General features: G+C 44.3%; 1 long non-coding RNA gene across 1 annotated transcript in view; it reads left to right on the forward strand.

Moving 5' to 3' along the window:
• The window catches only part of LOC139050634 (uncharacterized), a 36,267-nt gene extending 15,286 nt beyond the window's left edge, over window positions 1–20,981 (forward strand). The window contains exons 2-3 of the long non-coding RNA XR_011508987.1: window positions 13,774–13,857; window positions 20,719–20,981. This is a non-coding gene — a long non-coding RNA (uncharacterized lncRNA). The remainder of the gene's footprint in view (window positions 1–13,773; window positions 13,858–20,718) is intronic.
• Window positions 20,982–22,050: the final 1,069 nt, after the last annotated feature.

Here is a 22,050-nt window from a genome sequence, read left to right on the forward strand (position 1 = left end):
AAAACAGACCCTTAATATCATCGGTCTTAGCACTTGTCATCCGCTTGTGGAACGACCTTCCCGATATCCTGGTAGCTGAAGCTCAAAAAAATTATTCAGTCTCGACATGAGAACACATTTTTGATTTATTTAACTTATTGTCGGCTTTTCCTCTCGTCTGCATTTCTTATTTCTTCTTCTATGAGGATTTTTGACATCGTGTAAACTTGATTCTTCGGTGTGTCATTATTAACAAACTGTTGCTATGATTTGTATAATTGTATGCTCCTTATACCATGTAAAATTTTGAAGCTCCCATTATCAAATAGCCATTATTCAGGCCTGTAACTTGTTTTAAATAAATAAATAAATAAATAAATAAATAAATAAATAAATAAATAAATAAATAAATGTATCGTCGTTCTCAACTAGACGACAGTTTTACTGGGCAACTTGTGATCGATAATCATCTTGGCAACTGAGGAACTGGTGCCTTTCTAAGGCATTCATCGCTGTACTATTGTAGAATCATTTGAAATAGTGTACATTTGCCTCGGAATTTCCCGACCAAGGCACCAGTAGGTGTTCGTGTTTATAATTGAGCAGAAGCGAATACTTGATTATTTCGAGAGGCGAATTCTCTGATCAAATACCAATCGAACAGCGAAGAATCTTCGATTCATATTCGAAATATAGAATATTCCCACGCATCTTTTGGCGTTTTGACCTTATTCGTGTTTAGTATTTGCTAACTTCATAACACTTTACAAAACAGGCTTACACAATTTACTGTGTGTTCAGCCACCTTTGTACTTGTACAGAACCTAATTTATTAAACGCGACTCCATCCTTCACGAGGACCTGGATGCACTCTGGCACCTGATTCGGGCTCTCTAGTTTAGCGGACAGATCTTGTGTATGTACATACAGTTAGATTCACTCGAGATCATGTACTGTCATCGTCTCGTGTAAATTTCGTGCATCCAACGACACAAGAAATCGCATATGATTCGGGTGGGCCTAAGGTGAGTGGGAGGGCCTCGTTGCCTTGCGGCCTTCACGAGGCAGAGGATGAGGCCGAAGGAGAGGACACCACGTGATCGGCATCCGGAATTGCCTTTTTCGGGTTGTGCTCTGCTTCCTTGTTATCTTCGCACGTAAGGCCCATGGCTGTAGCGGGCCTGGCTAGCGCAGCAGTGTAGACTGGTGAGGGCTCGCAGCCACAATTCTTGTGTTCAGTTGAATTCAATTCAGCTTTGCTCAACATATGCCAGATGTTTGGAACGCGGACAAAAAGCCTGAAAATGTTTGAGTGGGTCCTTGCAGAGGCAAGTTCAGAAGTAAGTGCAGTGTATCTCAAATAAACAGAACAAATTTCAGCTGTGCACCTAAAAAGCAAAAGTAAAAAAGCTCAATTGCAAGCAACGTTCCTAAGCCAAAGCAAGTGAAAAGCGCGTTATGATTTATATCCTTCTAATAAAACGTATTGGAATATTTCTTTGCAATATTTGGCATGGTTCTGTAGAGTAATCATTAAAGCAGCCTGATAGCTTTCAGGTCGTTTAGGTAAAAAAAGCAGCCAAGTTATAGACAGCCGTCACTCCACAAGTTAGTCGACTACTTACACACAACACTTCAGTCCGTCATGCGCTTTCGAAGATTTTCCGATCCACCTCTTTAATATAAACTCTCCATTCAAACTTTTGCTACACCAGCCCTTGTGTCGTGTGTATACGTATCTCTTGGGTGTACAAATGCATTTATGAACAGATTGAACACCATTTCATTTGCATAGTTGACCTATAGGATATCATTCATATCTTGTTTGACGTAGTGGAAGCATGAATGACGTATCTCTATTCTTCCAGCGCGTAGGGACCTTTCGAAACCGGCTTTCTGTTTTATTATCTACTGCTAAGCATACCTGTTAAAAATTCTCGGAACCCTATCTCAAGGCTTAGAAAATAGTAGAAAAACTTTTTGCATAAAGGTTAATGTGCATCCTCTATTTCTACATATAAAGGGCCCAGCGAATCAGGGAAGCATTGCATTAGGGACTTCCAGTTTGCAAGCATCATGAAGAGGCAAGCTTATGCAGCGTTGATTTCGGCGGCCCTATTCAGTATTTTGAGTGCAGAGCTGTCTAATATATCCACCTATAACGTAACAATGGTATGTTCATTTTGCGTATTTGCTTATAAGCGAACCGTTATTCTAGACTACAGTGTAAGCCTCGGGTAGCTGGTCCTAAATCGTTGAATTTTTTAGAATGCACATGAAATACGAAACGTTTGTAAGATGAAGACACTCATAACAAATACAGCTTTGGTTTTAGCTGTGATGGTGCACGTTTGCGCGAAGTACTTTAATCTCTCAACAATTTAAACCTACTGCCTCCCTTCTGTCCCTCCCACTCACCCACCCCAAGATAAATATGTAACTATGGCAGGCGCTGTGATACGCAGCATATGGCGGGGGGGGGGGGGGAGGTGTGAAGGCTCCGGAACAATTTCTGCCGCCTACTTTAATCAACTCAGAGCTAATTTTACACCCGAGAGTGGCTTTTTGAGTTTCGCCCCGGCAAAAATGCCTTCGCCGTGGTTGGGATTCGAACCCAGTGACCTCGTGTTCGACATCAGAATGGCATAACAAGTGAGCCACCAAGGCATGTCATACCCGTTTCTAAGGGGCAATGGTTCGGGCTAATTCGCTGATGCGGCACCGGTACGTAAGTGACCAAATGAAAGTTTACAATTCGGTGCATCATAGCCCATCGCCCTGAAAAGTGCCCGATCGGAATAAAGGCTGTTTTAACATGCTGCTCTTTGGAAGCGTCAATTATTTGCAAATGGTTTCCTGGTGTGTCACCAAAGAAGTACAGAGAAAAAACAAAGAAAGCAGCATTTTATAGCTACAGTCTGTGTTTCTAAATGACGTGGCATTATGGTGACCTGCACGTTTTTCTTTTTCAATATATAAATCAATGTGCTTTCCGAAACATCATGCCCATCAGGAGAGTTTCGTAATTTGTATTATTGCACAGCTCTGTATCTGTAGGCACACTTAGGGTGAAGCGATGTAGGTTGCACGCGCTTGTGGTATTTGCTTTAATGGTGACGTGTGAGCAAACAGTGCAAGCGAAGTGCAACGCATGATACAGAAACTGCGAATAGCGCGGCGTAAATTACAGGCAGATTATAGTATTGTTATATTGCATTATTGTAGAGTAGTGTTGTAATGCCAATCACCAAGGGTCGCATGCGAAAAGTATTAGAAACCTTGACAAAATTCGCTATTTATAATATTACCAATTAGAGGTTCATTCATCTGCATTTGTGCGAATTTTCAGTAGCGCTGTGTCATACTGTAGGAAGGAATTAGATTGCCCAAATCTGCATGTTGCCACTGCAAATGTTTGAGCAAATCTGATCACTGAGCACCCCGGTCGACACGAGCATAAATTTTTGTAAAAATTGTATTTGCATGGCTCATCACACCACATCTCAAACGTTCCGTATCTTAAGTGTTGAGAAAAGTGAATTGAAACAGCACTTGAATATGACCACAACCTGTTTCCACATGTTTCAGTTTATGAACACAACCTCGCGAATATGGACGTATGAGACTACTCGAAATGAAAGTTTCATTTGCAAAGTGGATGGCGTGGTGAACATAACTGAAGAATCTGTGTGCTTCAACAGATCTTATTCGAGCCCGTATTGGTAAGCAGCGCTCAATGCATAGCGAAGTGATCCTGCCTAATCTCACCTAACCTTTCTCGTAGGCATAAGACAACAAGAACCCTGGAAGGTACTTTCGATAGCAGTAACCCCGGATTGATGTTAGTTGGAGGTGCAGGTAAGTTATGAAGTGATAGAGACCTTACTGCTCAACATTTCATGTTTTCATCGGTTTTCAAGAGAGCCTATCGGTGTCGGCAATTATAATTCAACCACTATGAGAATAATAATAAGAAGAAGTGTATGTGTTCGGTCGCTGTTTTTATGTGGTGCTCTGAGTTTTCTGGTTTTTTGGATAGTGATGGTTACCTTTGACGACAATTGATTAACAAGACATCGGGTGAAGATTCAACGAGCCAGGCGCCTTACAGGTACGAAATTTCTTTTTTGAAGACCTGACTATTACCCTGCCGCTACGGTGGTGGGAAGCCGAGAACATCGTCACGAGCCTTATGCTCGTCCAAACGTACCAAGCCATATGAATGACGCTACGGGCCGTAATGAAAAGCCTGGAGCCTTGCAAGCGACCCCAAAGCTTCATAAAGCCTGCACGTTTGGTTCTCCCCAACTCAGAATCAACTTCAGCGAATTCAGGAATGATGGCTGATGGTGAAGCCGAGACCAAGAAACCTCGCCTAGAAGACGGAAAGTACGATGATAGAACATCGACTTATGAGCTAAGTGATGAAGAAGAGATGGGTGAAGATGCACCTTGAACTGTGGTCACGTATAAGAAAAAGCGAGCCGAAGGCATTCCGGTTGTCTTTCGCCCAACAAGTGAAGGTGCTACTTTTTGGCAAGTAAATCCAAACCGAGTGTCTGCCGAAATAGTTTCTGCTGCCAAAGAAAAAGTACAGTCTTTCAGGACGACCAGAGATGGAAGTTTCAGTGTCAGCGTTGCTTCCTTTACATCGGCGAAATGCCTTTTGATGCTATCAAGTGTAGGCGGCCTGGAAGTCAAGCCATTCATCCCAGAGTCATCCCATTCATCCCAGTGTTACCGCGTGTGGTTGCGACGCTCGATTTTCAGAGACAACCATTCTTGGCAGGAGCGGCAACTCGTCTTCCAGGCTCGCTCTTGAGGCCTTCTTTATCAAGAAGAATAGAGATAGAAGTGTGAGTGAGCCTTCTATCACATTACTGGATGCCGAATTTAACTTCTTGCGCGACTGCCTTTGATGTGCATGTACCGGCTTCACTTCTGTTTGGTAGGCGCATGCGTGACAAGAGGATATATATATATATATATATATATATATATATATATATATATATATATATATATATATATATATATATATATATATATATGCACCATCCTTCCTTTCCATTAAACAGTTGTGAGTAGCGCTTGTCCTTGTCTGTCTTCCTTGTGTTTGTGGTTTATTTGCGCTAAGCTGCTACTTCAAATATGGACGACCAACTAGCCCAACTGTCAACTCTTCTAGAATTCATCCCAGAGTCGTACACGCGAAACGTTGGGAAAGTAAAACATGTGCCTCTGCAGTACACAGACGATCAACTCCTAGACTTCTTGAAAGACGCAGGAGTTATATCGGCACGCAGACAGATAAGGTATACCCGCCAAGAAGATGGAGCAGTGAAGTCATATGCACTTCACACGGTAATCCTGACTTTCAGAGACGACCGCCCTATTCCTGGAAGAATTTACTTGAGTTTCACCAGTCACCCTGTCGAGGAATACCTAGGACCCGCACTTCGCTGCTATAATTGCCAGAGATTTGGGCACATGGCGAAAACCTGCCGTAGCACACGTAGATGCAAAATCTGCTCAGAAGACAATGACCACAAGGAGTGCTAGTCACTTCTTCAACCTAAATGTGCAAACTGTGCGGGGAACCATGCCGCCTCCTTCTCAGGCTGCCCACAGAAAAAAGCAGCGGCACAAATGCATAGACATGGACTAATTCATGGAAACAACCACGACGCAATGAACCCGCACCAAACCTCGAGATTGTTCATCCAGTGCCAGATCACCCAACTCAGCGGGCACAGGAACCACCACAGCCAAGAGCACCAACAAGATATCCCTCCTCTAGAGAACGACCAACAGTGCAATGAAGAGACCAATCAAGAGGATCACAGACACGCGCCCAGTCTTATGCATCAGTACTACGGAGACCCAGAGGACAACAGGCAGAAAGTAATACACAAGAAAGCTCCTGTACTCGCACACATTTCTCTCAGCGACCTTACGCATCTACTGCAGAAGTAACACCAGATAATAGCCAACATACCACAGCATCGGTGACACAACTGATTTTGCCAATGCTTTTCGCAGCTCTTAAGGAAATCCTATCTGCTTTGCCGGAAGCAAACAACCTACCAGAAGTAAAAGCCTTGTTGCCTCTAGAAGCACTGTTGTGTCAAGAATCCGGGCCGAAACTGCGGCAGGCACTACATGAATAACCGCTACAAAAATGTCCCCATGCATATTTCAGTGGAATGCCAACAGTCTTCGAAGAAAGTGCGCTGACTTTCGTAAACTGCTTGTGCAATACGACTTCCCAATACTTTGCATTCAAGAGGCGGGAATCACTGACGACTTTCACCTCTCGAATTATGTGATATATAAGACTTCTCGTCAAGGTGCTGTTAGCAGAGTGCTCCTGTGCGTCAGAAAGGACCTACCATCTTATCAAATTCAGTCCAGTGATTCAGACTTCCCGGAATTCATCGCATGTAAAGTATCCTTTGGCAAGCTCTGTATAACAGCGATTAATCTACATCTACAACCTTCAAACCGGATTTCAGTAGAAGCGCTAATGGATATCTTCAAAATAGCTCATTCTAATGTATTTATATGTGGCGACTTCAACGCACACAACATCATCTGGGGCAGTGATCATTGTGATGCACGGGGTAATGTTATTCAGTGCGCCATAGATAAATGCAACTTGACTGTTTTAAACGATGGGTCGCCAACATTCCTTCGTGGATATAATTACTCAAGCTGCATAGATGTTACCCTGTGTTCACATGATCTGGTGAATGGTGTGGGATGAACAACAGATACGGAAACGCGCGGAAGTGATCATTTTCCCATCCTTGTTAACCTCCCTAGCATGCACTATGATATCAGGCGTTACGGCAGACTAACCAAATGGCAAGCTTTTCGGTACCGCCTAACGGATCAAATTAACCAACATGCAACAGTGGAAAAATTTACACAATTTTTGCAGGATAATATGAACATATGCACAAAGAAGGTCCCAATGCCAAAAGATTATGCTGCAGTTGACGGAGAATATGAACACCTAAGAGCCATCCGACTCCGATCCGAAAGAGCTTACCGATGGAGCGGAAGTTTAGAAGCATACAGAAACGCTCAGAAAATACACAATGTAATGCGCAGACGAATGGAAAGCTTAGGCAAACGGCACTGGCGTGATTTCTGCGGCACGCTGTCTCCTCACACGGCTATCCCACGAATTTTTCTAGTAATTCGTTCTTTAGGCGGACCTGTAACACAAAGCTTCCCATTTCGTGCTCTCGCTGTAGCCCGGGACACGTGTGAAATAATAGTTGCAGATGAATTTTGCGAGCTTATTTCCAGATCTGCTTTTTCATCACAATGTGCAGAATTTCATATTTCAGTAGAGTTGGCTAAGCGAAAAATTACTGCTTGCTACTGGGCCCAACATCCTCAATTAGATCACACTTTCACATTAAGCGAGCTCCAATGTGCAATTGCATCATGTCGCCAAAAGTCCGCTGCTGGGCCGGACGGCATTACGTACAATATGCTAAGAAACCTCGGACCGACAGGTACAAATGCGCTCTTAGACATGTATAATAACTTATGGATAGACGAAACTGTACCTGACTCTTGGAAAGTCGCTCGAATCATACCAATTTTAAAACCTGGTAAGACGCCCTTGTGCCTTGAATCCTTCCGCGCCGTTAGTTTGACAAGTTGTTTATGCAAAGTAATGGAGAGAATGATTGACGCGCGACTTCAATGGTGGTGTAATGAAACGAAGGGGTTGTCCAACTACTTAGTAGGTTTTAGAAAACATAGATGCACAATGGATGCAATATTAGATATAGTAACCTGGGTGGAGCACGAGCGTGCACGTGGAAACATGACTATAGCAGTATTCCTAGACATCAAGAGGGCATTTGACACCGTTAGTCACGTTCATGTTCTGCTAAGCATGTTGGAACTTGGTCTGTCTGGCAGGTCCTTGCGATGGATTTCTGATTTTTTATCAGGTCGCAAAATATTTGTTCAGGCGGGTGAAAGAAAGAGTGCTGAACATATTGTCAAACAGGGAGTACCACAGGGAAGCGTACTCAGCCCCTTCCTTTTTAACTGCGTCATGACTGATTTAACGCGAAGACTGCCATCACAGTCAAAGTTTTCACTGTATGCAGAGGATGTGTGTATTTGGACATCTAGGTCTAATGCTCAACTAGTCCAGATGGCATTGCAAGACGGCATAAATATCATCAACCAATTTTTGAGAGAAAGAGGAATGGTACTATCACACGCAAAGAGTGCTGTATTGCCCTTCACTCGGAGGTAGTTAAAAAATTTTACTCTTAATCTGGAAGGACACCCTCTAATGATTGTCACACAGCATCGATTTCTTGGCATAATACTTGATAGGCAGCTATCCTGGGCACCCCACTTAAAAAAACTCGAAAACGAGGTATATGCCATAGTGACTGTACTTCGCACACTTGCAGGCACATCATGGGGCGGATCAGTATCGTCCATGCTGACTGTTTACAATGCATTATTACGACAAAAAAATTGGATATTCCGCGCCCATCTTACACGGACTTTCCCACACGTCAGAAGAGAGACTTCAAAGACTTTTAGCTAGAGGACTACGCCTATGTTTAGGAGTTCCACGAGCGACTTCGAGTTCTCTTGTAATAGCTGAGGCTAGCCAATCACCATTTCCAGTTATGCGAACTACAGAAACATGCCGGCATTATTTCCGTCTTCAAACCCAGCATAAAAACCACCCATTGGCTCTAGACACAATGAAGCGAGATAGACGTTATGTTCATACAGAAATTCAAAAAAATATTCACATATTGCCAGGAAATGAATTTTGGAACTCAGACATCGAATATCCTCCATGGCTGCTTACAGTTCCGAAAATCGAATTGTCAGTAGAAGGGATATTCAGCAAAAGAGACATGTTCATTCAAGCTGCTCAACAACTAGCACTATACCAGATATATTATGCGGTATTCAGGATACACACACGTCTATACAGACGGCTCCAGTACAGCAACCTCTTCAACTTCATCATTCATTATACCGCTCCTCAACAAACAAGAATCATTTAAGTTATCTCGTGCGGCTTCGTCCACAACGGCTGAACTGTTCGCAATCCTATGTGCGGTAAAATTTATATTGTCAGTAACAGAAGCGCAAAAATGGGTAATTTTCAGCGATTCACAGGCGGCTCTAACATCACTCTGCAGCACAAAGGGGAAAACATTCAACGACAGTATAATATATGAAACACTTAAAAACCTCACAAAGGCAAGCGAAGCGAAACTTGCAATAGCATTCCAGTGGATACCAGGGCATTGCAACATTCCTGGCAACACAGCAGCCGATGAAGCAGCACGACAAGCGCACCTGAAATATGATACGGCTCCGCTCCCAATATCTAAGAATGAATTACGCTGCATTATAAGGACAACGTCTTTCAACATGTCTAGAAACACTTGGTTTGACCAGAATTCTAAGAGCTCTGACTTATATCATATTGATCCATTTATTGAATTCAAATTGTCATTGTCATTAGATAGAATTATGGAAACGCTTATTCATCGATTAAGGCTAGGCACTGCCTACACAAAGCATTTCTTACACAGAATTGGCCGAGCGGAAACCCCCGATTGTGATTGTGGATTTGTAAATGAAGATATATATCACCTCCTTCTAGATTGCCCACATCACGACACACCAAGAAGCCGACTTAAATCAGCGCTAAGTAAATTAGACCGCAGACCATTCAGTTTAAGGAAACTTTTGGGCCCTTGGCCAACAACGGCCTTGCAGAAGAGCGCTTTAAAAGCACTAAAAACTTTTTTTGAAGACAGCGGCATCGTTGGACGTTATTAGTGCTTTCATTGTTCTGTTCATTTCAATGTGACTCTATATATCCATCTGTTTGGGAATTATGTTATGTTGACTGATCTGTTGTGACTGTATGTGCTAATATATTTACACGATGTATACACCACCCGCTGACTAGACAATGTGTTATTAGGTGACAGTATCGTTTGTACTTTTGAGACTTTCGACTACATATGTGTGGAGACATTTGCCATGTATATTGTATGTACCCGCTGACCCGCTGACTAGAAAATGTGTTATTAGGCGACAGTATCGTTTGTACTTTTGAGACTTTCGACTACATAGGTGTGGAGACATTTGCCATAGTCTTCCTGTGGAAACGTTGCTTTATAAGTCCTGGTGCTTGTGTGAAAAGATTATTTGACATGTAACCGTGAACCCTGAATGATGTATGACGGAACCACCCAAGAGATAAGGAGTAGCCGGCGCCTTATATTGCGCGCCAACATCTCCTTATATCATATCAATAAAAAAAAAACCACTATGAAAGTCTTGGCTGGTATATGATTTTTTTACTCTATCAAAAATACTTAGTCGCTTGAGTAACTACATCATACACTGCACAAGCCTCACTCTTCCTTAACATGAGCAACCATTTCGATGATTAGAGGTGGCCGTGCCCTGGAACCTTATTTCGAAAAAGGAATCGTATGTTTTGGTATTGAATAATGAAGTCTGAAGACTTTGGCACTGTCGCATCTCTTGATTTAAAAAAATTCTGGGCTTTAGGAACGCCTAAACCAGGACATGATTATAAGGCGCCTCTGAGTGGGGGATCCAAAATTATTTTGGCCAGTTAATTGGGGTACTTTGTTGCGCACCTAAATCAAAGTACACGAGCGTTTTTGCATTTCGCCCCCATCGAAAGGCGACCATCCAGGCGGGATATGAAGCCACGACTTCGTGGTTAACGTCCCAACACTATAGTTACTGTTACCACATTGGATTACTACTCTTCGAAAGCTTTCAAATGTATGACAAATAACATATTGTCACACCTAGGCTCATGTTATTGCTATATGCCAAAAATATGTAGTTGTATCTTTTTTTTCACTTTTGGCATCATCGAATATAGGCACCCCAATTCTAGTTTTTGAAGCTTTCAGTTAATGTTACGCGTTTGAAAAGGCGAACTGCACGCTTTAGCCTAATTGGAACACTACTTTTTCTACACTGACTAAATCTAAATTTTCTATGTGCAGTGCAGTTGGAAACAATACCACAGTTCAGAAGGATTTGAATGATTTATTTGAAGTAATGAATACAATACAGTATACCTGATCTCAAGTTTTAGAGGAGGATGCCACGAGGAAAAACCGTCAGAAAGCCTCCCAAGAGAAATTGCTTAAATGCAGTGCGTAATTAGTTCCGCAAGTGAAATACATACGAAACATTAAACAATAGTGAGAATGCAATATTATAACTGCGACAGCGTACATAATGAATGTGGCAGAAACAGCAACGAATAAACAATATAGAAAAAGCAGAAATAAAGAAGACAAGTTTTGAACAACTACTCAAATGTGATGACTATATTTTAAGAGAACAATAACAGAAGTGAAAACAATTATTATCTTGCAACCATCAAAAACGTTAGAGGACAAGGAAAAGAATAAAGTGTACGGTATGATTTTATAGATGCGGTTGATGAGTACCAAAAATTCAGCTGAGAAGATGATTACCCGTATTCCTTTATTAGTGAAAAAACTGTGTAGTATTATGTTATATTGATACGCAAATGTTATTACGTTGGCCCGAGGCACGTTGTTTATGTTTAGTTAAACTAAGGGGCAGGTTAAGTGTGGGTAATAGTTACGGTCTTTGCATATGTCAGCCCTCCAGGGCATTGCAAGTGTTTCACGAACAACGCAGAATATAGCCCGTTGCCCTGAAAAAAAAGTTGAAACACCGCCGAAATAAAAATTAGAAATAGGGAGAACGCAATGTGCGGGTCAATTACAGCCTTTGTAGAAACATGCGTTAGCAAGTGCTCAAACACATAATGGGTTTCTTTCTATTATGTTTGGCAGACTTACGAGAGAACTCTACCTCCCGCTGAACTGACGCTCGACGAAACTGGGGAGTATTTTAAGTGTCATGTGTGGCGAAACATCAACGCTTCTGGCTTAAATAGTAGCTTTGAAAATGATTACGCAACCATTGTTTGTTCTCTGTCTATATTCATGCGTTCAAAGGCGGCTCACGTATACATTTTTCCGGTGTCCTCGGTAAAGTAAACATTGCTTATATATTGCTAAAATAAGACGCACGTTGATCAGCCAAGCGAGGTGAGACGTAATAATTATAGGGAGAACATTAGGCTAAATCAGCATGCGAAGTTAAACGTCTGTAGTTTAATTACAGCCTTCGTAAAACAATCGTTGCTGATCAAAAGCGTTATATCAGGGCATGGTCTCAAATTGGCGAGTCATATACGGCAGCATTTTAAAGCACGCGCTTTATTTACCTGGTGCGACTGCTCCAAGGAAACGGCTTCATTGGAAATTAGGTTGTGATTCGGAAAGGTCGCACAAGTCTGCTGTAATTTATTATTGCGATAGCCATTATATGAACACTCCAGGCGCACTGCTGCCGTCGATGTCGCTGTGAGGTTCTGTATGAAGTCTATGGGCGATAAATTGTCGCCGCGCGACGTGTCCCGTATGTGCGAGTGAAAGCTTCTGAGCATGAGCCGCCGATCGCGGCTCTGTCTCGGGTGCGGAAGGGAGGAAAGCGGGGAGGAAGCGCGCCGTCTTCGGTCGAGCTCAAGGGTCCAAGGGGCGGGTAGGGTGGGAGGCGCGTTCTACTTCGAGGGGCCCACCCAGGCAGCTGTATCTTGAAAGCCATCCGCGACGGGCACAGAGTCCGCCGAGCGCTGTGTTTTCGCGGCTTAGTTCGCGCAGATGCAAGACGCAGCACGAAAGTCAATTCGCTCGCTGCTGCTGCCTCGCTTCCTCACTCAGCGTTTTGACAGCGAGTTCCCGCGGTCATCGAGTGAGACGTGTTCGTCTCTGCTTGTGCGCGCGTGACACCATGCTTGTTAATTTAGCTAAGATGGCTATGTTTACAGTTTTTTTGGCCGATGAAACTGATATCGTTGCTTCGTATAGTTGTCAATTAATTTGCTATCGAAATCAATGCTTCGCCTTTCGGCCGAAACTACGATTTTTTTTTCGAGCACACTTGGCGCATAATAACCAACGTTGCAAAACATGTCCATTAATCAGTGTCCCAAGATGTTTGTGGCACATTTTGAATACCCATATTTCTGCTAGTTCTTGTGTTTCTTTGTGACTTATTTTGTGACCATGAGTCAGTTTTATGCTATCAGTAATAGGCCATGACTCCATGCTGGCCGTCTGTGCTTTCTTCCTGTTCATTGACCACGGAGCATAATTCATTATCTGTTTTACTACACTCAGTGGGAATATTGGAATAACCACGAATAAACACGACTCATATCTGGTTAACCTCCCCGCCTTTCTTCTTCATTCTCTCTCTCTCTCTCTCTGCGACAGGCGATCTTTAAAAAAATCCGGTAAACTTAAATATGAAAGAAAGCTCATTTTTTGCTCGTGTGCGAGCTCAACGTTCTTGCTCCTCCCGTTAGATTAGGGTAGCGCGGTCTATCCCTGGCTCTTCTGGCAGGCGACGCATAGAAGCGACGAGCTCCAAGCGTCATCCGCATAGAACTCTTTGGTCGACATCGCTTCCATCCAAGCTTGCTTTAATGCTGAATACTGTTCGAGTCTCTTTCCAGTTTATTGACTCCTGTGGCCCTTTCGTCCAAGGTCCTATTGCCACTTCAATGTAATCTAGCATTTGGGAAATTTCCTACCGCGCCAGGTAATTACGCAGGCGCTATATACCAACGCGAAATATTGAATGCGAAACTAACCGAACTGTATTATTTAATACATTCAGGTATGGAGGAGCAGCAAACCGAGATTTTGGAGTTTGCAAGTGGCGACTACATGTGTGGTGTTTTCTTGGTGCAACCATGTAGTGGTATGTATGAGTGCTTCGTTCTTATTTATCTAGCTAAATACGACGCTTTTTGTTTTCTTCACTGTGATGTGCAATCAACGGCGGCAACATCTAGCACCAGTAGCCAGTCGTGATTTATTTATTTATTTATTTATTTATTTTCATCCTTGCCCTGATTGAAAACATCACCAAGCCTGTCGTCGAGAAGATTGCGACCCTTAACACCCAAGTGACCACCCTCGCGAATCAAGTCGCCACTCTCACAAGCCAGGTTACCGGCCTAACAGCCCAGGTCAACAATTTCATAGCACACGCAAAGAACAATTATGTCACCAAGTCCTACCTCGACAGCCTTCTCAACACGACCGAGCAGGGTAGAAAGAAGGCTCGCACGAACAGTCGCAATGCCTCCCGCTCGATCTCACCCAACCATGATGCTGCCTGTGAAGCTGAAGATCCTCATGATGGCGACACTTAAAACCACAACAAAGAGCCCGCAAAATACTCTGCGCATCTGGCAATGGAACTGTCGATCCTTCCGTCCCCGGTATGCAAACCTACAGGAACTTGTCAAACTGGACTACCCTGATGTAATTGCCCTACAGGAAACCAATACCCACAACGTCCGACTTCAAGGATACATCGCTCATGCACAAACTCAACGCACAGCCATCCTTACCAAGAAAACTCTCACAACGCAGGAACACGAAATAGAAGACATCCCCATCGAGCACACCCTAGTGGAGATCATACCAGACAGAAAAACGCAGCAAAGTCTCTTTATCGCCAGCATATACAGCCCTCCTCGTGATCAACTTCCGGGATTCGACCACTTTGTCCGTGAACTTAGAAAACGCACGAAAGGCCATCAAGTTGTTATAATGGGAGATTTCAACGCCCCACATACAGCATGGGCTTATCCAAGCACCACGAAGAAGGGAGCGCGAGTGCACGACACTGCTCAACACCACAGGCTAACCCTCTGGAACGACCCATTGCAGGCCACGAGAGTCGGGAACAGTGTCTCCAGGGACACTAGCCCGGACCTTACGTTCACAGCGAACGTCCACTGGGCCGAGTGGAGTCGACTCTCGGAGACGCTCGGAAGCGACCACCACATTATCCAACTTGACATCGCGCACAACCGGAAACCAAACAAGACTGGAGTTGCTCGACTAACAGACTGGAAGTCCTTCAGAGACAACCTCAGCGGCAACACAACAATTGACGACATCGACCATTGGCTCAAGGGCCTTCTCATCACCGCAGAAAACCACACCAAGACCATCCAGCTAAGCACCAACACCCCCGCAGTCGACCCGCATTTCCTTCATCTCTGGGAGGCCAAAAGAAGCCTCCTGAAGAGGTGGAAGAGACAAAAGCTCAATAGAAAACTTAAGCAACGAATCGCCCTTCTCACCATACAGGCCCAAGATTACGCGGAGCAACTTAGCAGGCAAAATTGGCACGCCTTTTGTGACAGCATACAAGGGACACTCAGCACCAAGAAAACCTGGCATCTCCTACGCGCTCTCTTAGCTACCGATCGCACCAAAACGCAACAGAGGCAAGATCTACACAGACTGATCCACAATCATGCTGGATCGGAGGATGATCTCCTTCGTGAGCTTCAGCAAAAACTTAGCACCGACAAGCCCACTTCATCAGCCACCCGAAAGGCGTACGGCGGTACACCAAACCCAGATCTCGATCGACCATTCACCCAGGCAGAGCTCCACGCAGCATTAGCCAAACTCACTAGAAACACCAGTCCCGGCAAGGACAGAATAACTAATAAGCTCTTACGCAACCTCCCGCAATCTGCCACTACAGCACTGCTACAGTACTACAACGACTGCTGGGAAAAAGGGGACCTACCAGCAGCCTGGAAGCATTCGGAGGTCACCATGATCCCCAAACCCAACAAACCTCTTCGCATCGAAAACCTACGTCCCATTTCCCTCACATCTTGCGTGGGCAAACTCCTCGAGCACATGGTGCACGACCGGTTAACAACATACCTCGAGGACAACGGACACTTGCCGCACACCATGTTCGGATTCCGGCAGCATCTGTCCACGCAGGACGTACTCCTGCTCCTCAAAGAAGACTTGCTTGATTACCTCGATCACAGACGCAAATCATCAATCCTGGCAATCGACGTAAAGGGCGCATTCGACAACGTGAGCCACGAAGCCATTCTCCGCAACCTCGAAGATACAGGCTGCGGAGCCCGGATCTATAACTATATCAGCAGCTTTTTGACGCACCGAACAGCAACAGTAGGCGTCTGCAACCTCCGCAGCGATAAATTTCGGCTACCCAACAAAGGAACCCCACAAGGATCAGTTATTTCACCCCTCCTTTTCAATATCGCAATGATCAAGCTACCGAAAGAACTGAACGCCATCCCAAACCTATGCCATGCCCTTTACGCCGACGACGTCACACTCTGGACCAAAGCACCTACTACTGGACAACAAGAACGCAATCTACAAGAAGCCGTAGATATCATCGAAAGATACCTCGGAGACTGCGGTCTCCAATGCGCACCTGAAAAGTCGGAGCTTCTTGTCCTGAGAGCACGGACACGAGGAAGACCACCTAACTATATCGAACCCGATCCTAGCGTCTCGCTCAACGGAACCAAGATCCCTACAGTCGACTCTCTTCGCGTACTCGGACTTCACATCCACAAGGACGGATCAGGGGCGGCCACTCTCCCGCGTCTCCAACGCACACTGTCACAAGTTACGCACCTCGTCAAGAGGATCACAAACCAAAGAAGCGGACTCAAGGAGCACGACACGCTTAGCATAATTCAAGCCCTCCTAACTAGCCGTATCACCTACGGAACTCCCTACTTGAAGCTCAAGCCGGCAGAAATCAAAAAACTCAATGTCGTCATTCGAAAGGCAATCAAAGTAGCCTTGACGCTGCCACCCATGGCATCAACGGAGAAACTCCTCCGGCTCGGCGTCCACAATACATGGGAAGAGCTTGTCGAGGCTCATAAGATCAGCCAACTAGAGCGGCTCAAGCTCACACCTACCGGACGTGCAGTTTTGCGCTACCTCAACTACAGTGAAAGCTACATTGCAGACACAGACCAGAAAGCAAGAATCCCACCTGCAGTCCGGGACTGCATCAGCGTTGCAAGTATACCGCGCAATATGCATCCAAATTATCATAAGGAGCGTCGCCAAAGCAGAATCCGCGCACTCAGCAAGAAATACGGGAGAGACCCTCATACGAGGTACACCGATGCTGCCCGGTATATTAAACGAAACGCCTTTGCCCTAAGCGTGACGGATCACCAAGGCAAAGAACTTGCAGCTGTCACCATCCGAGCAAGAGCCCCTGAGACTGCAGAGGAAACGGCAATTGCTCTAGCAATAACAACTTGCCCTGAAGTAGCAGTAATACTAACAGACTCCCAAGCAGCAGCTCGTAACTATCAAAAAGGCCGCGTATCAGAAACAGCGCTCAAGATACTAAGAAATCACATCGCACGCGCCCCGCTCCCCGACACCTTCATCGACTGGGTTCCAGGCCATCAGGGCATGACAGGAAATGAGGCGGCACACGCCACTGCCCGCGAGCATACCAGCCGGGCTTTCCTGCAATCCCACACTAGGCCGGCCACCAACGTTGATGACATCGCCCTAAAGTACTCGGAGCTTCTGCAACACCACCGACCCAGCAGAAGAACGTACGCTTTGCCACACAAGAATCTAAGCAAGGAGGAAGAAGTCATCCTGCGCCGCCTACAGACCAACACCTACGTGCACGGAATAATCATGCACAGACTGTATCCTACGCAGTACTCGTACATATGCCCCCATTGCGACGTTCCAGACACCCTGCAAGACATGGTCCAGGATTGCCCACTGCGTGGCACACCCACAGACCCTACCTCACAAGCTCCACAAGACGACTCCAAAGAAAGCCGCCCCATAGAAGCACAAGAAGAGCGCCCCAAATCACCGCAGATCCATACCATAACCGAAACGTGGGAGGCCAAGCTTTCCTCCGATGACCGGGACGACCAACGCAGTCTCGTCGCCCGGGCCAAAGAGGCAGCCCAAGCCAGAGGGTTCTTGGAATAAGGAATCCTCCCACCTAGGGTGAACCGGGTTCTGACTCGGTTTACCGTTTCGGAAAATAAAAGTTTAGTTCTCTCTCTCTTCAGATACTGCATCCCTATTCAGGGCTATTGCAGGAGTGGAGTACAGTAAACATAAGAAACACAAACAAAGGCAGTTGAACATAATAGATAATAGAGAAAAACAACAACAAAGGGAAGCAATCTTATCGCACTAGTGCTTCTACAATATCACGTAGCGTCAACTCACGAACAGAACCGGGTAATTCATTCCAGCACTCGACAACTCTCGGGAAATAACTCTGTTGGAACATGTTAGTACGTGCAAAGAAAGGCTTAAGGTTGAGGGAGGAGCAACGTCTCGTTGGAAGAGCACTGGCATATCTGATGTATTCATCAGCAGATAGTTGACAGCATGAGTGAATAATCGAATGTAACAGCTTCATGGAATCTATATGTCGCCTTGTGCATAGAAGAGACAAATTCAAGGAGTTCATTGCAGATGAGGGTGAAACAATACGATCATAGCGATGAGAAATGAAGCTAACAGCCTTCCTTTGTACCGATTCGATTTTGTTGATGTCGCACACTTTATACGGGTTCCAAACGCATGAATATACTCTAATACAGGACGAATGAGCGTTTTATACATTAGTAATTTTGTGTCTTTTAACGATTTAGATAATGTTCGTCTCAAGTAACCTAATTTTCTTAGTGCTGTAGATGTGATGTGATCAATATGCTGGGACCACTGCATGTTGTGCGTGAAAATAACTCCAAGGTATTTGTACACCCGTGCCCGTGGAACTATTCTGTTATTGAAAGCGTACACATGCTGTGATGGAAAATGGCTGTTTGTGAATGACACTACTACGGTTTTTTTGAAAGTTGATGCGCATCTGCCAGTCCATACACCAGGTGCCGAATCTGTTGAAGGAATCTTGAAGCAAGGCGTGATCACTCGGAGAAGGAATTGCCTGGTATAGGACACAGTCGTCGGCATAAAGACGGATTTTTGACTTAATATTGTTCTGAAGGTCATTTATAAAGATTAAAAATAACAAAGGTCCCAGAACAGAGCCTTGTGGAACACCTGATGTTACATTCACAGTGGAGGACGAAGTGGAATTAAATGAAACGAATTGAGAGCGAGAGTAAAGAAAGCTAGCTATCCAGTCGATCAGTCGAGGATTATTTAAAATTAGGTTTAGTTTACTTAGTAGCTTGTTGTGTATATCCATGTCAAAAGCTTTGTAAAAGTCTACGAATAACGCATCAATTTGATTGCCAATATCAAGATTTCTAGTAATGTCATGTGAAAATTCCACCAGTTGTGTTGTGCTGAAATGACGACGAAATCTATGTTGTATGTTAGAGAGAATTTTATTCGATTCTAGGTATTCTGTTATATGCTTGTGTATGATTTGTTCTAGTAGCTTTCCGGAATTGGAGGTAAGCGATATAGGTCTATAGTTAGAAAAAAAAATGCTTTTCACCAGATTAATGCAGAGGCAGGACCTTGGCCAGCTTCCAAGAATGGGGGACGATGCCTGAATTCAAGGATTTGGGAAAGATAACCGCCAAATAACGGGAGCACCAGAGAGAGTATCTTACTAGAAAGCTGTTTGGAATGTTATCAGGACCAGTGCACCTCTTTGTGTCTAAATTGAGAATCAAGTTTAGGATGCCGTTCTCACTGATTACCACATCACCGATAGAAAGCTCAGGATTAGTATTTGTGAATGGTGGAAGAAAGTTGTTGTCATGCGTGAACACTGATTGGAAATAGACATTAAAAGCATCAGCTATATCGGAGGAGTCTGAAATAGCCGTGCCTTCTAATATAAAGGAAACTGCAGCAGTTTTAGTTGGTGTGATGGAAGTCCAGAATTTGCGCGGGTTAGAGTGCAATAATCCTGGTAGTTCAACATGAAAATAAAAGTTTTTAGCTGTTTTCATTTTGATACGTAGCTCTTCCTTAGCGGTGTTAAAGCGAATTATATTGTCAGGATTACATGCCTTTTTGAGACTGCGCAGACGACGAACACGACGTGATATATGTAGTATGCTGCGATTCATACATGGAATTTCAGGATTTCTCTTTTTAGTCTTGAGGGGAACAAAATTGTTAATGCATAGTTTCACGATACGCTCAAATGCATCAACTAATGTGTGGACGTTATCACGTAGATCAAGTGCTTGGAAGGAATCAAAGTTAGAAGCTAAAGTGGCTGTTATTGATGTATCATCAGCATGAGTGAAGTCTAAAAACTGTGTAATATTAGACTGAAGCTTAATAATTGAATAGGGAAGGCACATGTGTACGGCTTTGCGGTCAGAAATGCCACTGATCACATCGCACTGAAAACCAGTTTGAACGAGCTGAGAACTGAGTCCAAGAGAGAATTATGGCGGGTTGGAGCTTGTACGATTTGAGCAAGATCTGTTCGTAAGCAGTAAGAATAATTAAAAAAAGATTTCTCCTCAACTTTATCAAACAATGAGTGCATTGCTTGAAGGAGTTTTTGATGCTGCACATGTACAACTTAAAGGATATACGCATACAGTGAAGGACGTGGACAGAGAAATGGGATTGTATCAGTCATTTTCATTCCTAAGTATCACGGTAAATATGAAGTTATGCAGTCTATGGCCTTACAGAACTTAAAGTTTTAGTATTCCGCAATAATGTTCGATCTCAAATTTTTTTACCACATTTCCTTTGGTTGAAGACTGATTTGTGTTTATTTGGCTTCAACACATTCACTCTGATTCAGGTGGACACGGCTGGTGGGAACTCAGGTTCAAGGATGTCAACGAAACCGGAAAACCAGGGAACGACTGCGTAGGCTATTTCAACAATACAAGGGAAACAGGCTATGTTATTTACCGACCTGATTGCAGATTATATGGATGATGTGTACGGACACAGTACAAACTCGCATGCCCTTCAAATCAGGAATGGGGTGGGCGCTGAAAATTTGAGCAATAACTAACAGATAGAATTATTTTTCAAACTTCTATGTAATAAATGCCTTCATCGGCGGCAATAAAATTCTTGCCTCCTCGTCATTTGACGCGCGTTTTATTTGCCGTAAGTCCCAAGCGTAAGAAAACTCGTCAACAGAATTTTGCCATATAGACTAAAAAAAGCAAAACAAATCTAAACAAACAGGCTACGGGAGACACCGTGACGGAGGGCAGCAGATTAATTTCGATTTCATTAGGTTCTTTAATGGGCCCCTAAGTGTAAGCACAAGAGTGCTTTTGCATTCCGCCTTCATCGGAATGCGGCATCCGTGACCAAGATTCGTCGAATATATCGTTTCATTTGTACTGGCCATTGTTCGCGGAGGAGGGGCCACTTAGAGTAAATACTCATTGCTGCCGGCGCATTCTGCATAGGGCGCAACCGCTGTGTGGTAGTTTTCCCCAGGACGCGTCTTCGTCGCGCCCATTTTCCCATATAGAGCATTAGCATTCCGAGCTTCTACACTCTTAAACAAATTGTGTGTGTCTCCATGTGTGCGCGTTCCTTTTTTTTGCATTTTCCTCTCTGTCATCTTTCTAACCCCTATCCCCAATCCCCAGTGTAGGGTAGCAAACCGGAAACTCATATCTGGTTAACCTCCCTGCCTTTCCTCTTCATTCTCTCTCTCTCTCTACACCCCTTTACTTATCTTTCCACGCAACGAAAATCATCATCTGTCCTGTTTAGTTTTCTTTCTTGAAAACGCTGTGCTCGCTACTTACCTGTCGAGACTGTTCTGTCTTTCTGATATGGCGCGTGACGTTCGTGGTTTGGAAGTATTGGGCTCGCAGAAAGGAAATGTGGACAAGACAGGTGACGATTATCGCTGTGTGGCAAGACAAGCCCCAAAGGGTGTACATTTACTTAACAGTGTATCCTTTATGTCGGAGGAGTCCTTCTTGCTCGGTGAAGATGAATCACTTCGGCAGTGGTCTTCCACGCGCGCGTGAAGCTCGTTTTTCAGCCGGCCTGGTTTCGGTAGGCGCATGCGTCCGTTCTTAGTCCATGATAGCAGTGCCACACATTTACTGTGAGTATTCACGCCCCATTTAATTGAGTGTTTTTCACTAAATGATGT

This window comes from Dermacentor albipictus, chromosome 10, assembly GCF_038994185.2.
Source record: "Dermacentor albipictus isolate Rhodes 1998 colony chromosome 10, USDA_Dalb.pri_finalv2, whole genome shotgun sequence".
Taxonomy (NCBI): Eukaryota; Metazoa; Arthropoda; class Arachnida; order Ixodida; family Ixodidae; genus Dermacentor; species Dermacentor albipictus.